General features: G+C 43.0%; 1 protein-coding gene across 1 annotated transcript in view; it reads left to right on the forward strand.

Moving 5' to 3' along the window:
* The window catches only part of SAMD5 (sterile alpha motif domain containing 5), a 58874-nt gene that overhangs the window by 26416 nt on the left and 17595 nt on the right, over nt 1-14863 (forward strand). The gene's annotated exons all lie outside the window — the stretch shown is intronic.

The following is a 14863-nucleotide window of genomic DNA, read 5'->3' on the forward strand; positions in this document are numbered from 1 at the left end:
TATATCAAAGTTTGACTGCCACCATTCTTCCAGCATCCAAAGGAGTGCGGAGCACTTAAACACTCATGAGTACACAGTGTTTCTCAGTCCTTCTTGTTATATGGAGAAATTGTGATTGCCTTAACAACCTCCCCTTAATCTATGTTAGGAGCAGTGTCCTTCATAAAAAGGACAAAGGCAAGTATGCATAAGTAGGTACAGCCAGTTCACAATAGGGAACACGAAGAGATTAGGCAAAGAGCAACCAACAGCCAATCATAACACCAAGTCATTAGAATCCCATAGACAAGCCCCAACTGCAGCCTAGTTTCTTCCCTTTCCCCCAAATGGCTGTTACAATTAACCATCCACCATTAGGACTAGAGATCAAATTGCCAACATTCGCTGCATCATGGAGAAAGCAAGAGAATTCCAGAAAAATGTCTATTTCTGCTTCATTGACTACGCTAAAGCCTTTGATTGTGTGGATCACAACAAACTGTGGCAAATTCTGAAAGTGATGGGAGTACCAGACCACCTTACCTGTCTCCTGAGAAACCTGTACGAGGGTCAAGAAGCAACAGTAAGAACCAGACATGGAACAACCGAGTGGTTCAAAATTGGGAAAGGAGTACGACAAGGCTGCATATTGTCACCCTGCTTATTTAACTTATATGCAGAATACATCATGAGAAACGCCGGGTTGGATGAATCACAGGTCGGAATTAAGATTGCTGGGAGAATTATCAACAACCTCCGATATGCAGACAATACCACCCTAATGGCAGAAAGCAAAGAGGATCTCAAGAGCCTCTTGTTGAGGGTGAAAGAGGAGAGTGTAAAAGCTGGTTTGAAACTCAACATTAAAAAAACTAAGATCATGGCATCTGGCCCCATCACTTCCTGGCATATAGAAGGGGAAGAAATGGAAGCAGTGACAGATTTTACTTTCTTGGGCTCCAAGCTCACCGCAGACGGTGACTGTAGCCATGAAATTAAAAGACGCTTGCTCCTTGGGAGGAAAGCTATGGCCAACCTAGACAGCATAGTAAGAAGCAGAGACATCAACTTGCCGGCAAAGGTCCGTCTAATCAAAGCTATGTTTTTCCCAGTAGTAACGTATGGCTGTGAGAGCTGGACTATAAGGAAGGCTGAGCGCCGAAGAATTGATGCTTTCGAACTGTGGTGCTGGAGAAGACTCTTACGAGTCCCCTGGACTGCAAGGAGGTCAAATCAGTCCATCCTAAAGGAAATCAACCCTGAGTGCTCATTGGAAGGACAGATACTGAAGCTGAAGCTCCAATATTTTGGCCACCTAATGCGAAGAGAAAACTCTCTGGAAAAGACCCTGATGCTGGGAAAGACTGAAGGCAAAAGGAGAAGGGGACGGCAGAGGATGAGATGGCTAGATAGCATCACCGATGCAATGAATATGAACTTGAGCACGCTCCGGGAGACAGCGGAGGACAGGAAGGCCTGGCGTGATATGGTCCATGGGGTCACGAAGAGTCGGACACGACTGAACGACTGAACAACAACAAATTAGGACTACAAAGGGATAGGAACAACATGCTCTGAAGCAGCTGGGAAAATGAAACACACCAACAGCCACATGCACAGTGAAGTGTGTATAGGGGTAGGGGGTGGATATGCTGGGAAAAAGAAGGCAGCACCATTGGAACACACTGTAAGGCATGAATAAGCACCAAGGCACCAATCATATGCACACCTAAATAGGTGCAAAAGCTACTGAATCTATTAGGGGTTGCACCTATATAAACATGCCTTGTTTATATAGGTGGCCTCAATGGCCTTGTAGGCCCCTTTCAACCCTACTATTCTATGATTCTATGCATGGGATGGGATAGAATAGTCCATGAATGCAGCCATTAGTATAAGTGATCCATCAGAGCTATCTTGTATAGGCCACAGCACAGATTCCAGTGCATGGATGCAATTTGAATCTCCTCATCTGGCAAACCATGACTGACCAGGAATAGTGCTGTGGCAGGCTGCTTAAGTTACTACACCTGCTGTTGTAATACTGCATCACGATCTAATCTTAGTTCATGTTTAAGCCAAGGTGCTTTGTTGTTATTATGAAATATGAAAAAGATTCTTTCTAAAGAAATAATTAACATCAGATCACCTAGCAGCTTAAGATAATGTTTACACTACAGTGTCAGGTTGGACTAATTTTGCCTTCAAATCACTTGTTCTCAATGCCTTTCAGTCCAGTATTTTTCCTGTGTTCACAATAGGGATGTCAGAGAATTCCGCCATGGACTCCAGTGAGGCCGGATTCCTTAGAATCCAGCCCCCCGGAATCCGTGGCGGAATGGCCTCCCCACCTGCCATCCCACGGAATCCCCCAGGACGGAGCTTACCTGGTGACGGCTGCGGCTGGTCTCCTGGCTGCTTCCGGGTTGCTGCGGCTGCAAATGGCGGCCGTCATAGTGGCTGCCATTTGCGTGGCTTCCTTTTGCCGTGATAGGCTCTGTAAATACTTACGTAGCCTATCACGGGAAAGAGCAGGGGTGCAAATGGTGGCCACTACGCCATTTGTGCCCCTGCTCTTTGCCGTAATAGGCTATGTAAGTATTTATGTAGCCTATCACGGAAAAAGGCAGCCACGCAAATGGTGCAGCGGCGGCCATTTGCGTGGCTTGCTTTTGCTGTGATAGGCTACGTAAATACTTACGTAGCCCATCACGGCTTGGCAGCCACGCAAATGGCAGCCGCAGCAGCCTGGCCCCGGCCGGTGGCTCTGTAGAGTCCCTGCAGAGCGGAGCTGGCTGGGGAGGATTCTGGGGGGAGGAACAGAGCGCCTCCCCCCCACCGCTGATGCCCCGGAACGGACGGGTGAGTACATTTCGTACATCCCTAGTTCACAATAGCATTATACAATCATGCCAACCTGTTAAGCTGTGAAAGTTATTCTTTATTGTTCTGTTTGAAGACAGCTGGCCTCAGGCTTTAGACACACACATGACTAGTTAATTAATATTTGAAGAGAGAGATTAGTTTAATTCTGACACATGTTCAGAAAATTCTGAGGCAATGATCAGCTGTACTTAGATGGCTTGATAAATATCCATTTTCATGTATCCCTGGTACATGACTTTTGTAATGCTCAGTCACCCAGGTTTAACCCAGTCAAGAAGCGAGGTCTTCTTCCCTAAGTATTTTTAATTCCCCAGAGTCAGACTATTTATTGATCCTTTTGTTATCCCATGGTATCCTTCTCAATCGTTTATCTGGGTTGGGCATAGGAGACATGGTGTTATGGTGGTTCTGGTCCTTCTTGGATGAATGGTCTCAGAAGGTGGTGCTTGGGGACTTCTGCTCCACCCCATGGTCAATGCAGGGTGCTACAAGATTCCATCTTGTCCCTCAGGCTTTTCCACACCTATATGAAACCACTACGAGAAGTAAGTTAGAGAATTGGGCTGAAGTACCATCAATATACAGATGACACTCGGTTCTACCTTGGTTCTATCTCTAGTATCTAATGATACTAAGGAAACTACACAACTCTTGAACCAGTGTTTGGATGCGGTTTGAGAATGGATGAGGGCAAACAAGCTGAAACTTAGGCTAGACAAGACTGAGAACTTTCTACATATGTTACATATAACATCAAAGTTTTGGAAGGCCTATGTACCACAGCAAACTAAAAGCAGTTAAAATGTACTAGAAAGTTTTAGATCATAAGCAGGAGATAGTTATTGTTTTAAAGAAGATGATGTAATACTTATGAAACAAGCTAGAAAAGTATTCTCTTAGGGTAGGCAGTCTTGAAGATTTGAAAGGCAGGATATGAATACCACAAATAAACAATAATAAAGAGCCATATGCAAATGATCTACTCTGAGGTGAATGCCCTATATTTAAATTTACTTAAAAATAAGCCTCATTTACTACAGTGGAAGTTACTTCTAAATAAATTTGCTTAGGTTTGCTGCATACATTGGCAGCTTCTGCATTTATTATTTCAGATTCATATGGTTTCAAATGTTACCACTTAAAATAAGTCAGAATGCCCATTTAGGATATGAGCACATGAGCATATGAGACTTTATCAGCCTGGCTTCAGTGAGTAGAATCCTGTAGGTAAGTTATGAGCATCATGCAGGAGCCATATGGGTGAAGGAGTGTAGCTGAATGTTGAGGTAATTTATTACAGTCAATCAGAATTGTTCATTTTGGTTCCTAGAACAGTAGTAAATCACTAGTAGTAAATCACTAGTTGCCAAGGACATTCCATGAATGAGGACAAAATAATAAATGAAAAATTGCATTCAAACTTTTATATATGCTTAGATATATATAGTGTGTTATATAATTCTGCAAACAGTTAGGTTGTTCACAAAACCTGGAAATCATTTTCAAGGACTCCAAAGAATTATGATATGATAGATTAAAGACTGCTGATTGAGCACACTCCGGGAGAGAGCAGAGGACAGGAAGGCCTGGCTTGCTATGGTCCATGGGGTCACGAAGAGTCGGACACGACTTAATGACTGAACAACAACAACAACAATGATATTCATTTATGCTTAGAAAGGTTGTTGGCAGCTGCCAGTATAGAAAAACATCTATACTGGTCCAAAGAGTTTTTCTTTTCTGAAATGTACAGAGATCAACAACAAGATTCCCATTCACACATTATACATGTGAAGGCTCCATGTGATTTAAATGTGGTGATGCTCCTGGCCCTGCTGTGGGCAGCAGGTTGAGGGTGCGCATAGATCACCTGGTCACAGTCTTCCGCACTATGGTGAGATCATGCAGCTTGTCCTCTACCCTGCTACCCATCCATGTGTTAGGCAACATGGATAAGCCTCCCTGGAAGCTAGAACCATACATGATGAAAAATCTATGCATGTATTCCTCCCCACTGCAGATACTTTCATGTAATGCATGTATGTTGAAGTCAGGGTTGGGGAAGCCACACAATGTTTGGAGGTGGGCCCAGCAGCATGGCCTCACTGCCCTTTCATGTGGAGCCCCCTTCACATGTATAATGCCTGGTGACATTAAAGTCTTTCTTTTGGAATTTGGCATTTCCTTTAAAGTCTTTCTTTTGGAATTTGGGAACATTCAAATTCTCGATCTTTCCAGAACAAATTTCTATCTTCTTCTGTACATATAAAAGTCAAAAATTGTGTGTGGGTTTGTGTGTTTGTGGCTGGCTGCAGGGCCGTCTGTAACGCAGGGAATAAGGGGGAGCTGACCTGGGTGTAATCACACTGTAGGGGCCCACTGAGCCTGCTATTTAGGCCCTACAGTTTGTTGTTGTTCAGTCGTTCAGTCGTGTCCGACTCTTCGTGACCCCATGGACCATAGCACGCCAGGCCTTCCTGTCCTGCGCTCTCTCCCGGAGCGTGCTCAAGTTCATATTCATTGCATCTGTGATGCTATCTAGCCATCTCATCCTCTGCCGTCCCCTTCTCCTTTTGCCTTCAGTCTTTCCCAGCATCAGGGTCTTTTCCAGGGAGTTTTCTCTTCGCATTAGGTGGCCAAAATATTGGAGCTTCAGCTTCATTATCTGTCCTTCCAATGAGCACTCAGGGTTGATTTGCCCTTTTACTTTACATTCTCATTTGCCAGAGGGTATGACAGGAGTCACTGGGTTACATTATTATTTTGTTTATACTTTCCCTTACTAACAAGTACACCCTCTCAATCATGGTACAGGCCAGGCTTCTGATTTCAGCTATGAGTCATCCTATTGGCCATCTTTCATTCTATTGATCTCTCTCCCATTCACTCTGACTTCCTTCACCTTGGATTGGCTGGCCGCCGTTTGTTCCCTCCCCTTTACTCATGGTTTCTTTTCTGACTGTGGAGAGCATTTAGTTTCTCTCCCCTCTTCCTGCAGTATCCAGCAAGCAAGCAAGTTAGTGTTAAATATCTTTACCTCTTTTAATGCCAGATGTATCTGTTAGTAGTGTGTGATTAACACTAATGTGAAATGTGGTGCAGTGTGTGCTTGTCTGTCTGAGGGACTGGGATGACACAGTGGAGTGGAGACTTAGGGCTTTATTCATAAAAGAGTGAACTGGGGTGACTTGAGAAGGCAGTTGCAAAATGAAGGGCAAAACAGCGGAGTTTTATGTGTAGCTGAATTGAAGATTTTTGGGTTTGTGTGTTTGTGGCTGGCTGCACGGCCGTCTGTAAGACAGGCCATAAAGGGGAGCTGCCCTGGGCCTAATCACACTGCAGGGGCCACTGAGCCTGCCATTTGGGCCCTAGAGTAGGGATGTACGAAAGTCACTTACCTGGTCTCGCAGCTTGCTTCGCGGTGGGGGGGGAGGTGCTTCACTTCTCCCCCCGAAGTTCAGGCCGGGGGGGGAGGCTTCCCGCCTTGCCCGGCCAAAATTCAGGCCAGGGAGAAGCGCCCCGTCTCCCCGGCCGCGAACTTCAACAGAAAAGTTAAAAAAAAAATAACGCCCTGTGATAGGCTACGTGACGATTAACGTAGCCTATCACGGCTAGATTTGCAAAGTCAGCCGTGATAGGCTACGTAAATCGTCACGTAGCCTATCACGGGTGACTTAAAAAAAAAAAGCGCGTACGGATAATGGTGGCCCCCATAGGGAGCCGCCATTCGCGTTCCTTATTTGGTCGCTGTAGTCTACGTAAATATTTATGTAGACTACGGCGAAAATAAGGGCAACACAAATAGCGTTGCCCTTATTTTCGCCGTAGTCTACGTAATCTTTACGTAGACTACAGTGACCAAATAAGGAACGCGAATGGTGGCTCCCTATGGGGGCCACCATTATCCGTACGCGCTTTTTTTTTTTTTTAAGTCACCCGTGATAGGCTACGTGACGATTTACATAGCCTATCACGGCTGACTTTGCAAATCTAGCCGTGATAGGCTACGTTAATCGTCACGTAGCCTATCACGGGGGCGGTTTTTTTTTTTTTACTTTTCTTGGAATGGCGGCGGCGGCAGCCGGTCGAAAGACCGGCTGCCGCCCCTGTCGAAGCCCTGCCGAACCGCCGCTGCGACCCGCCACCGGGAGCGACATTTGGGAAAGGTAAGTCCCATCCCGGGGGGGGGGGGTGCGGGGCACGGGGGGGTGCGGAGAATTTCTCCCCGAAACTACTTCGGGGGGCCGAATACGTTGGCACTCGGCCCCCCGAAGTTTTGGCGAGTAATTCTCTGACACCCCTACCCTAGAGTTCCTACCGCTTTTAGTTCACATTCTCACTTGCCGGAGTGTATGACAGGAGTCACTGGGTTACATTATTATTTTCTTTATACTTTCCCTTACTAACAAGTATACCCTCTCAATCATGTTACAGGCCAGGTTTCTGATTTCAGCTACCGGTCATCCTATTGGCCATCTTTCATTCTATTGGTCTCTCTCCCATTCACTCTGACTTCCTTCACCTTGGATTGGCTGGCTGCCGTTTGTTCCCTCCCCTTTACTCATGGTTTCTTTTCTGACTGTGGAGAGCATTTAGTTTCTCTCCCCTGTTCCTGCAATATCCAGCAAGGAAGCCTCTGCTGAACATTTTAATAGTGGTATGAGATTCAGTGTGGATTATATTGTAGTAGTGCTTACAGATTCAGTCTCTTGCATTTTTAGTGGTGTTTTTTATTCAATCTGCTCATTATTATAATTGTTGTGCTTTTTTAATCAAGTCTGGTGGATTCAACTTTTCACCTTTCTTATGGGGCCTTTCCGAGAAGCGGAAACCTATCTTAATGTGTTTCTAACAAATAGTGCCTATGAAGAAATTACATTCTGCGCCACGCTGGGTATATCAGCTAGTATATAATAAAATAGATTGTTCGCTTACCTCCATAGAGGTGTTCATGTTTAGGTAATATTTTACCTATTGAGTAGCAGACCTTTTTCTTTTTTCTGAGTTTGGAAGGACTGTGCTAAGGAAAGACATTAATTTTAGTTTGACATCTCCTTGTCTGGAAACTAGAGTTGCCATTTATGTGTAGCCAAAAAAGATGAAAAGCATCACCCAAAAAGAGCACAAAGAGACAGATTTGCATCAAATTTGCACATGCTAATTTATATGTAGAGATGCAAATATAGAAATAATTACTATAATTTAAGTAGAAATAAAATACATATCACCATAGTGCGGAAGACTTGTGACCAGGTGATCTATGTGTGCCCCCAATCTGCTGTCCAGGTGCTAAATGTTGATGAGCAACTTCAGGGTCCTTGCTTTCCCTTCTTATGGTGCTTGATCTTTGAACTGGACAACCTCTAAGCAGAGGATGCCTACAAATGGAGGACTGTCCTCTGACATCCCTTCAAATAGCGTATTGTAAAGTAGAACACATGGCCACCCTACTGGAACACCGAAATATTGATTTGACTGACAGTCTGAACAATATTGTGTTGAGGAATTTTAGGGTAAAGAAGTATCCTTATTCACTGAGGTCATACACTTAAAACTTATCAACATGATACACATTGGAAGTACATTATCTTCTGTTCCCTTTCTTTCTTTCTTTCTTTCTCTTTCTTTCTTTCTTTCTTTCTTTCTTTTGTTTGTTCTTTTCATATGTTCATTCTTTTCAATGGTGGTGGGGAGTGTCCACAAAGATAGAAAAACATTTTAAGGGGGAAATCAAATGAAACTCTACTGAATTTTCCACCCAAATTTATTTTCTAAAAATACCCAAGCATTCCAGGGCTCTGTAGGAAATAACAGTTGTTTCTCATTTCCGGACTCTGCAGCTCCATAGCAAAAGTGCTATGGCCCCAGAAAGCCTGTGGTTTCTAAAACTTGGAAAACCCAGGGATTGTTAATGCCATCCACAATTATTGTTTAAGTTCCCTGCAGAGTTTGACAGGCCTCACAGCGTACATGTTCAGTTGTACTGTCAGTGTTTCGTCTGCAACAATTACAGCTAGAATAATGGTATTATGAATGAATGAAAACAAAAGGGATATGAGGTGAAAAGAAAATAAATAATCTTCCCAACTCCTTTCAAACTCAGTTACCCAGTTTGCACATAACACTGTCAAATCGTGGGTTAATTAACCCACAATTTGCCATTTCATGGCCATTTTGAATATTCAACCCCGATTGGGCGTATCTGGGGTTGCCACCTGATGTCCGAATCCAGACACTATAGGTTAATCGTGGGTTAAACAATGCATAGTTAACCTACAATTGGGGGTTGAATATTCAAAATAGTCGTGGAACATGCCCGGCACATGCTGCGGCAAATCATGGATTAATTAACCCACGATTTGCTGCCTGTGTGCAAACAGCCCCAATACCATGCCTGAAGGCTTGGACCCACAACTTAAGCTCTGCTCACGAAACAAGGCTTCCTTGTGTGCAAAAAGCTGTTCTTCAGGGTTGGGGAACTCTCCAGAGGACTGCATTGGAAGGAGAATTGGAAATTGGGGTGGGCCATCTTGTGTGAGTGGTAGTGCCTTCTGAATCCAAGCCATTGTCCCTTTCTGCTTGGTAGCACTTTACATGGAATAGCTATTAAACCCTTTGTCTTTGTTGACTGGTATTGTTTTCACTTCTGGAAAAATCAGAATTTATTGATGTCTTGCTTTGGCCTTCCTTGTTAGATGAGTCATTCATTTGAACAATCTGCATTCATGTGCAGCTGCTAATCTGTGTCCCTGCTTTTTGCTTAGTTTCTAATCCTTCCTCAGATCATTATTAAGAGTATTTGAACAAACATTTTTCTGCCCTTTATTGTACATAATTAATCTTTTACATAATTTTTCTAATAAGCTGAGTGTGATGTTCTCTCCAAATCCAATTGAGTGTCCTCTCCAATCTTTCCTGTGAATAAAATCATAGAAGCATAGAGTTGTAACAAACCTTAGAGTTCATCCAGTCCAATTCCTTGCCCAGTGGAGGATCTGATATTTAAAACCTTAACAATTGTCCAGTTAAGGTAGCCAGGTTTTTGAATAACGGAGAATGTGATTTTGGTGGGAGGAGAGAATAAAGAAGCATAAATATGTTTTAGGGTGGGTTGCAGGCAATACTTTAATAATGTATCCCAAAGTTATAAAAAAGATTAACATCCTGAAGAACACAAACTGCTCTACTTGAGTGTTTGGTCATCATGAGTTAGGTACTCAGTTCTGATAAATAGTTACCACTCTTTTTTAGGCTATTGTAGTATGAGGAACCAATGGCTTTAAGTTAGTATTTAATGTTCCACTAGTCAGGTTTCAGGGGATTTGAGAAACTGGCTGTGATGAATTAATTAGTTTCTTGGCTTTGAAATTATCTGCAATCATGTTCTCAAAACAGAAAGATACACAAATTGCCCCAATTACTTTTTTATTTGGCTGGATTAAAAAAAAAAAGACATCTAATTTGTTTTTGTTTTTTCCGGCAAGTTGCAAGTGAGTTAGAAATAAATGGTGCTATTTACAATGAAAATGTATTTTTCTATATTTGAGGTTTTTAATACTGGAAGCTTGTTTTAAAATAATTAAAGCTGGAATTATTCTCCCCGGCTCCTAAAGTGCTCTTTATTATTTCTATCCCAGGGATGAAGTTGCTGAACCAGTTATGGAGAGATATTAGAGTATTTTGATTGTTTGCCCCTAAAATATGAATGAAGTGGTGCCAGCCTTCTAATATTATTGAAAAAGTCTCCATCTCCATCCAGAACCAATTCTCTGTGTCTGTGCTAGAAAAGTGCTGAAGTATATTACTCAAATCATCACCTCTCCATTCTAGTTTGAAGTAATTATAATTAATATATATAAAAAGGTAAAAGGTAAAGATGTCCCCAACCAGTCATGTCCAACTCTAGGGTTCAGTGCTCATCCCCGTTTCTAAGCCGAAGAGCCAGCGCTGTCCGAAGATGCTTCCGTGGTCATGTGGCCGGTATGACTGAACACCGAGGTGCACGGAACGCTGTTACCTTTCCCGCCGAGGCGGTACCTATTTATCTACTTGCAATTTCTTGCTTTCGAACTGCTGGTTGGCAGAAGCTGGGACTGAAGACGGGAGCTCACTCCGTCATGCAGCACTCGGGTCTCGAACTGCTGTCCTGCCGACCTTCTGGTCTGCAGTTCAGCGTCTTAACCACTAAGCCACCGCGGCCCTCAATATATATATAAAAGTATGCAAATATTACCAAAGGAAATATGCTGTCCCAGCACACAACTGTGTTTCTACTTTTTACCAGTCTTTTTACTGGTCTTGGCCAGTTCTCATCAGTCCTGTACCGGTGAGGATGTGGCTTGCACATCTGGGAGGATGTGGCTTGCAAACCTGATTGCTTCCCAAGATAACCAACTGCAGAGGAATAATTTGTTGTTGTTGTTGTTCAGTCGTTAAGTCATGTCCAACTCTTCGTGACCCCATGGACCATAGCACGCCAGGCCTTCCTGTCCTCCGCTCTCTCCCGGAGTATGCTCAAGTTCATATTCATTGCATCGGTGATGCTATCTAGCCATCTCATCCTCTGCCGTCCCCTTCTCCTTTTGCCTTCAATCTTTCAGAGGAATAATAGGCAGAGACAAAAACTCCAGGCTACAGCTAGGACACAAGAAGTGCCTGGCAAACTGTAGTGGAAGTCAGTGAACTCAAACCTGTTATCTTCTCCATCAGCAGCAGCCTACCTGTGACAGACAAGAGAGTAGTGATGGTAGGAAGCATGCAGGCATGAGATTTATTTTTTTAAGAAACAGAAATGGATGCCTCAGGCAGTGAGAGACCTTGGTCCGGGGCTGCTGAGAGAATGGTGTCATGACTGTCTTCACAATGTGGACTTGGTCGTATCCTGTATATACAGCAATGGGAATACTTGCCATGGTCCACTGTTCCCTTAATATATGCGGCTGACTGTTCTCTTTCCCTGTTGGCTCAATATCTGATCTGGCACTGATTCAGAACTATGGCTCTTTATGGTTGTTACTCTGTGTTCTTCTGAGGTATGTTCACAGAGAATCATCCTGTATTCCCTGCTCAGTATTGTTGTGCTAAATTAGATATGCATGTTTCAGTAACCGTAACTGTAAGGAAAAAGGTAACTGTGCATCAGTTAGTGCTTAGCTAAAGTTTCTCTGGCAAGAACTTTCAACTCAAATTCGTGTGTGTTTGTGTGAACGTGATGGGGGATTCTTCAAAACATTCAGGGGAAGTTTAACATTTGCAGTGGTAGCAGGACACTAATCCTTTTCTCCTTTTACTATTTTAGTGTCATCTGTGGTTTTAGCAGAGGTCCTCTGAATGGCCTGGCTGGCTGGCAGCAGCCACAATTTATTTTTAACAGAATGCGTGCTGTGGTCCATGGGGTCACGAAGAGTCGGACACGACTTAACGACTGAACAACAACTGTGCCTATTGTTGTTCCAAAGCATTCTGAGGAAAAAAAATGGTTGCTATCAATGGCAGCTCCCATTTTTTCTCCAGAATGTCACATACCTATGCTATGTAAAGGGCATTCTGGGAAAAATGGTGCCCCCCCATAAGTGGCAACCGCTGCGGGGAGATCTGCTGATGCTGCCACAGATGGTACTAATAAAGTAGCAAAGGAAGGTCATGTCACTGTTTCTCCAACTGTTAAACTCCCCATCTTGTAAAAGATTTCCCCAAAGCACCAAATTCCCCTTTGCTGCCTGTGAGTGGGTAGCAAATTTGTGTGTGTGTGTGTGTGGGGGGGGGAACATTTTCATTCAACCCTGACAACCCCAATACCAATTCTCTTGTGTTGACTGTGCCATCTGTACAATCAATCAACCTGGGTGAGTTTCGTATGGATATTATATTACTTGTAGGTCTCTATTATAGTTGAGGATAAAGAAAAAGAGAGGGTGAGAACCTCCCACTTCATCAACACTGAAGTGCTTTGGAGAACTGAAATTACAATTTTATCAAACATGAGTATTGTTAATAAGAACAATAAAAGTATGGTAGATCAGACCAAAGGCCTATCCAGCATTCTGTTCACACAGTGACCAGCTGCCTGTAGGAAACCCACAAATGGGACATGGGCATAAAAGCACCCTCCTACTCATGTTCCCCAGCATCTGGTACACAGAGGCATACTGGAATTTCCTATTTATATGGCATTTGCATAGAAGAAAAAGATCAATTATAGGATGCATATGGGAAAACAGTAACCTGTCCTGTGTACTATGGCTATATTAGAGTTGAATGGCTCCTGCTGGTGGGAACATCCCCTGAGCAGGGTTCTGCTCCTGGGATGCTCCTGACAGCAAAAAAGGCAGACAGTCAAGTTTCAGTGATTCCCCCTTTCCCCTTTAGCCCCTTGTGCCCCTTGAAAATCTGCTCCAGAGGGCTGGAGGATCTTCTGAAACAGTGTATGTATAGGATGTGCGTGTGTGTGTGCAGGTGGAGGATGAAATAGGCAAACATTGCCCCTTTCCATCAATAGCATCCTCAATTGGATCTTGGTCCTCTCTGTAAATGGAAGGAGCCCTTCTGTCTGCTGAAGCCTAGCTGGATCCAAGCCATAAACTTAATATAATTAAATATACTACCCAGTCTGATCCTTCAGTACCTTGAAACTATATCAAAGAAATAGGACTATCCAATTAATTACACCCTGACAGGATACTGACATCAGCAACTAGTATTTCCCCCTTTCTCATAGAGCAATTCTGTTTTTATTAAAATTACAATTTTGTTTTATATTGCAATTTTTATTACAATTTATGCTGCCTCAAAAGGATTCTACTCTTAAAGAGAGCCTAAAATAGTTTAAAGTAATCCTTAAAGTGTTAGAAAAGGAGATGCTTGCATCATATGCCTGAGACTAATTTTCTAAAATGTTGTGTTTCCTGTTAAGAAATTCTGAACCAAATGCTAGGAGCTGACATGCATTATACTGTATAGCACGCTCTCTCTCGCGCGCTCTTTCTCTCTCTCTCTCTCTCTCTCTCTCACACACACACACACACACACACACCACACAGAAGCTTTGGATATTGGCCAGTATAGAAATATAATAAATACATACATAAATACATACATAATAGTACATGCAACTTTTGACTAGATACCATGGTAGGACTGCAGTACCATATTTACTCCGAAATTCCTTGTTATTCCTGTGGATTTTTCTCTGTACTGTATGATGCCCACTTAAACTCTTGTTATTAACAGCAATAACCCTTGCTAACAGCTTTATGTTGCACTTTTCACGAACAACCATGAAAACCACACAGTGGAAGTAAGTTTCTTCTCATCGGTACTGGAAGAAGCCAGTGTTAATATGCTTACCTAGGTCTTTATATTTTGGATTTTTTTCTTTTATTCTCTCCATCAAGGAAATGTTTGTTATGGTACCCTCAACATTTCCTAAGAGCTTGACAGATGAGCAGTAAATGTCATACTCCTTCTTGTATCTCATTTTAGTAGGGATCATGATTCCAATAAAAGGTGCCTAAATCTATCTACATCTAATCGTTCTGGAAATAATGAATGTACCACCAAACTGCAAAGACCAGGACAAGAGTGACTTTCAATACACTATCGGTGAAACCCACTGAATGCTGTTTCAAGATAGTTAGGGCCGATCTACATTTTGATCGCTAGCGCAAAGAAGTCGGTAGAAATTCAATCGCAATAAAACGTGATTATTCACACTCACTCTGTTTCCCTGTTTCAGTACTTCCTTGAAACCCTAACCTTGATTCATACTGTTCAATCGGAAAGTCTTCAATGTGGTAGAAGTGGGCGGATTGCGGAAGGGGAGCAGGCCCTTTTTACTGGTTCTCCCAATTCCCAGCCCTCTTCCCCTCCTTCTTTATTCTACGGACCTCAACATTAACTGTTTCAGCACCTGGCCCCATTTTTTTTTTCTTTCCTGCCAGCTTAATTCTCCAAAACGTCAATCCTTCTGAGGGACTGCTCCTTCCGTGTGCCATATTTT

The sequence above is a fragment of the Heloderma suspectum genome, chromosome 1 (genome assembly GCF_057233095.1).
Source record: "Heloderma suspectum isolate Gila_16-S chromosome 1, 16-S_ref, whole genome shotgun sequence".
NCBI classification, from domain to species: Eukaryota; Metazoa; Chordata; class Lepidosauria; order Squamata; family Helodermatidae; genus Heloderma; species Heloderma suspectum.